The sequence below is a fragment of the Lactuca virosa genome, chromosome 5 (genome assembly GCF_052849685.1).
Source record: "Lactuca virosa cultivar CGN04683 chromosome 5, Lactuca_virosa_CGN04683_v6, whole genome shotgun sequence".
Classification (NCBI taxonomy): Eukaryota; Viridiplantae; Streptophyta; class Magnoliopsida; order Asterales; family Asteraceae; genus Lactuca; species Lactuca virosa.
The window spans coordinates 386472364-386479359 of NC_136430.1; positions in this window are offsets into that span (position 1 = coordinate 386472364).

Genomic DNA, 6996 nt, shown 5'->3' on the forward strand with positions numbered 1-6996 from the left:
ATGCAACGCACACAAGGCTTTCCTTGGTGAAATGGCTTCTAAAATGGCAACATAGTCTCATTCCCTCCATGAACCAACATAAAGCAGAATGGATAAGGCCCTCTAGACCTCTGGAGGTCCAGATCCAGAGTCTAACACTCAAAGGGACAACATACTCAACATTTCAAGCCAATAAAGGGTATAGAAAACCCTAAAATTCAAGGATCTTAAACCAAACAGAGAAAGGATCGATTTGCTACCTCAACACTGTAGATCCAAGCTTGGAAACCACGGATTAGCAACCCTCTTGTCCTCCTCTAGCTGGAAACACCTTCTTCTTTGCAAAACAACACCAAAAAGGGTTGAAATGGCTTTCTCTCTCACACAACTCGTTCAAGCTCTCTAGGGTTTCTCTCTCTGGACTGGTAGCCGCAATTGAGGGCTATAAGGACCCTTAAATAGGGCATAGGCCCACAGAGTTTGGGTTTCTGTCCACAGCGTGGACTCGTCGAGTCCACCCATCGACTCGTCGAGTCCCTTCATTAATCCAGTCAGCAAATGGCGATTCTACTCGACGAGTCTAGGCGTCGACTCGTCGAGTCCCTCCTTATAACTCAAAAAGAAATACTCAAATCGTCATGCTTGGAAATCCGGATGTTACAATTCTCCCCCACTTGAAATAGATTTCGCCCTCGAAATCGCTCTTCACCCACATAGATGAAAACCAAACACTCGAAAAGCACCATTGAGAGGTTCTCACACCAAAACGATATCCTTCCCCATGAATACCTGGATCCGACCAGGAACTCCAAATTTGGAACAAAACCGGCCCGTCTGTTGCTAAAATACCCCTTCCTGACCTTCCCAGAATCGGGAAACTCTAGTGGCCTGGCCTGCCGCCAGACCCTCCACTCACGCTATCACCATGATATTCACTCTTCGAACATCAAATAACTCCCTGCTCCTCTGATTCTCACAAGACAAAATCCGACAATCGGCTACCGATCGCTCATACCAACGTACCAAAAACAGTCCGAATCACGCCCAAGAAACGAAAGGGTTTACATCCCACCAGGGCTCATCCACTGAACTACTATCAGAATCCATCCGAACAATAAGCTTTCAACATCCTGTTCTATGACACAAGAGAATCGTGCTCGCTCAGAAGTCCTCAGACAAATAAAATCATAAGCCTCGGCTGCATCCCTCATATCCCTTTTTAACACTGAGTACCAGATCTGATCTCGACCCAACAGTTGAACCTCCAGGGTCATCCGTTGCATTATCCCAACCGTCTCCATGGTTTTCTTCTTACTATAGCCATATCGGCCCAATGTGACACACAAATAACGAAGTTCACTTAACCCTAAGCGAATGCTACCTCCCCAACTAGAGATCGACTCAACCCCAACCTTTGTCATCTGTTACTCATCGTTCCATGCGACTTGCGGTACCTCCCGTACCCGAGTACTGACCCACACAGGTCTAAGACATCAGATGACAAACAATACTCCTCAACATGTAACTCACCTCCGAATCCAGAATCTCATCTCGCCTATCCAACGCACCACAAGAGTCAAACTCAAACTCGAGAGTTTGGTCCGACCCAGAGTTGGAACCACTCGTCCCAACGAATCACTCAACTCAGAACTCATTTCCCGCAACCCATGCGTACCTCACTTATCCCATTATTTCGGATTGCGATGACCATACCTTACTCAGAACATAATGACTCCCTATCATTGAGGAGACCCCGGTCTCGCCCCTGGTCCGACCACTAGGTTCCCAAAAACTCATAAATTAGGGCCACCCCATGCCTAAAACTCTTCTGCGCCATGCTCTGATCAAAGAGTACCTTATCATGACAACTTCTCGCTAACTAGTGTGTACTACGTCTTCCCGTAGCATCACATCAACCTCTCACTGAATGGTGAATACTACGGCTTCCCGCGGTATCACCACAACCTCTCACTGACTGGTGAGTACTACGGCTTCCCGTAGCATCACAACAACCTCTGACTAGTGAGTACCACGGCTTCCCGTAGCATCACAACAACCTCTGACTAGTGAGTACTACGGCTTCCCGTAGCATCACAACAACCTCTGACTGATTCACAATCTGCGGATCAATCATAGATAGGTGCATGCACTTACCCAAATGATGCATCACTATATCTGGCGGCAACCGTCATAACAAAACACCCTTCCCTGCTACGATCCATATTCTTGGACAATCTCACTTGCTGTCATTAAGCGAAAGGGCTCCCACTGGAATCATCGATGCTTGACCCACCACTTGCCGTCTCCACTCAAGACTCAAAATTATCCGAAATCCAATGCATTAAATTTGGATACCTCGATACACCTCATAGGACCTCATGACGCCTCGTCTCATCCACTGATCTTCCTATTCCACAACCTGAAATTGGTTGTCTAATCAACTTCTGCCCTTTCCAAGCTGAATAACAGCCCCATTATTGAACCAGAATTTCTCAACCGCCGAACTCACCCTACGAGCCAACCATCTCGAATTCACCATTATGACCTTGAAGAATTCCCGTTCACCCCAAGGTCTCCGATCAACGGCCACTTGTCGTGGAGGCACTCATCCTTTTCAAACATAACCCATGCATTATCTCGCTCTGCACCTCGTCTCAATCACCAACAACCTTGGGCTCAATGAATTCGCACCGCCGGTCTCTATATCTAGATCTCTTAACCATTCTCGATCGAATCTCTGATCCCCTCAATAAAATACCCGGTTCTCCCCCACTTAGGGTTCGAACCATCCCCAATCGGCGTGCCAACAAACTATCACACCGACTGTTTACACCAGTAATCACCGCACCTACTCTTGGAAGGTGCTACGCAACGCTCGATGATCTCCCGACAGAGATCGAGCAGCTCCAAATGCCCTGAAACTCAGATGAAATCCTCAGAACTTCCCACCATGACTGCCTCTAGTCATTCAGAATCTCACACCATTCCATCACCGGACCTCCCAACTGTCCAGTATTAACCCTGACTCTTAGTCTGGAAGTAATGATCTACCGTACTCCTCATCATCGACTCCTCAACCAACGTTCCATCACGCCACTTATCATAAGAGCAGAAACCATATTTCCACTCTTAATACCCATCAAAGACAATAAGGGCCACCGCCCTGATATACTCCTCTGGATCGTCCGACGCTGCAGCTAACACATGCCCTACTATACTCAATTAGGGTGTATCCTGGTCCTTGACCATCTCAGCCCCCACTGACGACCTGTTCAAGCTATATCTTTATCTCGCGACAGATCTACTGCCATATACTCTGGTTGGAGATCACCATCCGTGCAATCCCCCAGGGCTCACCCCCAAACTCAAAAACCGAAATCTCATTACCTCTTACGTCTCCCACAGGAAACGGAAATAACACCACTCGGGTCACAGAAAGTGACCTCTCCACTATCGGCCGGTCGCCCAGCCCAGACCATATTCTACCATAACGCACCATCCTTACTCATCCCTAAGTCTTGCGACTCCAACTGGAATATCACCAACAATCCCTCGGAGCTCACTCGATTTCCCTTTTCAAGGGATGCTCCACTAAAACTAGTTCATCAAGGCCTTCTGGCCCCATACTCATTCACCTCTGATCTCAGTCTAGACAATCCCCACAGAATAACCGGTAAAAACCAGAAATACTAACCGCCACATATCATGGTACTCAAACCGCGTGGCCACCTCTCGATCTGCTATGAATCATGGTACCTGCACCATGTTATCTCCTCTTAATCTTCTACGAGTCATGGTACTAGAACCATGTTCCCTCTTCTTATTCCACCTCACATCATGGCACTCGAACCATGACATCACCTCTCGACCTGCTACAACTCATGGTACTCGAACCATGACGTCACTTCTCAATCCGCTACTTATCATGGTACTCGAACCATGACATCACTTCTCAATCCGCTACTTATCAAGGTACTCAAACCATGTCATCACTTCTCAATCCGCTACTTATCATGGTACTTGAACCATGACATTACTTCTCAATCCGCTACTTATCATGGTACTCGAACCATGACATCACTTCTCAATCTGCTACTTATCATGGTACTCGAACCATGACATCACTTCTCAATCCGCTACTTAAAATCCTCCGGATTAGCCTTCCGGATCGCCACGGTCATCTCGTCATGAATCATACGGCGAATCTCATCATCGCTAACACCGCTGCTCTCCGGTGTGTGTGGTGTACCAACCATGATGTCTCTGAAACACAACACGAAGATACCAGAGACTCGATCGAGTATACTCGCACTCGATCACCCAACCCTACTTGTTCCTTGGTACCCTAAGGATTCTTACTTGGACTGCTCACTGATCCGGTGTTTTCAGTAGTACGGGCCCTACACTACCTTTCACACCGCATCAGTATTCATCCCAAGTCCTCCTCCTAGGATCCCAGATCACAAGTACTCTACACCTCGCTAAGCATAGGCTACCCTTCGGTAGACCTCTCATAAGCTCCTCACTGCTACCTACTCACTCTCGAGGCATCACATAGCAGCAGTAATCTCCTAGGCTAAGGCATCACAAATCAGGCCAATCTAGTCCTAATATGAATACCTAGCCAACTCTAGCATGCATAGCATATCATATCATATCTCATAATACATAATGTAAGGGTATTTTGGGAAATCACCGTTCGGGCGCTGGCTGATCGTACACACTGCTCCTTTCTGCTTTTCTCAAAGTCTTTTACTCTTTTAGAAAAATTGTTCCTTTTTATGAAAAACCTTCTCAAATCCTCAGTTTGAGTTCAGATACGCCCGAAGGTGCATCCGAATCCCTCAAACCAAGGCTCTGATACCAACTTGTAACAACGTAAATTTCCAAAACAATTTTTCATTTTTAAAACATACTTTTATTCATAAGGTACTATCAAAACATAATGTATCCAATGTTATCATAACAAAACATATCCCAGAATCTCAAGACATAAACTTCATGAGTGTGTACGGATCATGCCGGCGCCTTCCCGCGATCCTCGCTAGTACCTGAAACACATAACACAACAACTGTAAGCATAAATGCTTAGTGAGTTCCCCAAAATACCACATACGCACATACGCCACTCAAGGCTATAAGACCTTCTGGTCGCTGTGTCTCAGAGGACTTCCGTCCCACAACCCTGGTAGACCTTCCGGTCCTACCCGTAATGACCTTCAGGTCCATATCATGTTGACCTTCCGGTCCATACCATAATGACCTTCCGGTCCTTAGCATAATGACCTTCCGGTCCTTAGCATTCATAACATACATACCACATCCATATCATATAACAGCATACATCACATACATCTCATAGCATATAAGACCTTCCGGTCACACATAGGTACCACTCCAGGTACAGTATAGTGAGAAGACTCACCTCGTACGGTATCGGATAACCTCCCGTGCTCGGATACTTGATCCAGCCTCCTCCTATCAAAAGAATAACATCCCTAATCAATACTCTCTCATCATCTCGTCTCTAATGATGGGTAGAAGACCATTCTACCCCTCCCAGAACTCTCTTGAATCAGCTTGACCAAAACCCTAAGGTCAACTGAAGTCAACGGTCAAACTTTAACCCGAATCGTCGAGTGCACATGGACGACTCGGCGAGTCCATGCGGGTCCTTTGAATCCTTCTAGCCTCACTTGGCACGTCGAGTCATCCCTTTACTCGACGGGTTACTCTGTCACGAATCGCGGGGCAACCCCGACTCGACTCGTCGAGTCCACTTATGAACTCGGCGAGTTGCTTCCATGGCAACACTCAAATGACCTTCTGAGGTCAGATCTGCTTCTCTAACCTATAGATCTGACCTTCCCAAACACGGTAACCACGTAAAGGCTCAGTCTTGACATTCATGCAACGCACACAAGGCTTTCCTTGGTGAAATGGCTTCTAAAATGGCAACATAGTCTCATTCCCTCCATGAACCAACATAAAGCAGAATGGATAAGGCCCTCTGGACCTCTAGAGGTCCAGATCCAGAGTCTAACACTCAAAGGGACAACATACTCAACATTTCAAGCCAATAAAGGGTATAGAAAACCCTAAAATTCAAGGATCTTAAACCAAACAGAGAAAGGATCGATTTGCTACCTCAACACTGTAGATCCAAGCTTGGAAACCACGGATTAGCAACCCTCTTGTCCTCCTCTAGCTGGAAACACCTTCTTCTTTGCAAAACAACACCAAAAAGGGTTGAAATGGCTTTCTCTCTCACACAACTCGTTCAAGCTCTCTAGGGTTTCTCTCTCTGGACTGGTAGCCGCAATTGAGGGCTATAAGGACCCTTAAATAGGGCATAGGCCCACAGAGTTTGGGTTTCTGTCCACAGCGCGGACTCGTCGAGTCCACCCATCGACTCGTCGAGTCCCTTCATTAATCCAGTCAGCAAATCGCGATCCTACTCGACGAGTCTAGGCGTCGACTCGTCGAGTCCCTCCTTATAACTCAAAAAGAAATACTCAAATCGTCATGCTTGGAAATCCAGATGTTACAATCTGTGTTCGATGAAGAATATTCATTCGAAGGAACAAGAAGTGAAAAATTATTTTTCAACACACAACCTTTCAACCCCAGAAGCAAGGTGAAGCTGTATTTGAAGTTATGTGACGAATTGCATTGAAGCCTCCTCAATCAATTTGCTGCTATCTATGAACCTGCTAAAGTGATTCAGAAGAATCGGTCTCTCTGTAATTATCTCTGAAGTATTTCAAAGTTGAAAGTGCTGATTTTCAAGAACCAATACAAGAAACCTCTATACCCAATGTGCGTTCAAAGTCAAATTTTAAAGGAAGTCCAACTATTCAAGATGAAGTCATTCATGTAGAAATTCATATGTTTATCTTGAAGTTGTGAAGAAATCGAAGATAAAAGCTGAAAGTCAAGATCAAAGAAAAGATTGAAAAGAAAAGAAAGTTATAAACCAAGGGGAGATTGTTGGGACATGATTTGTCGTTTATACTT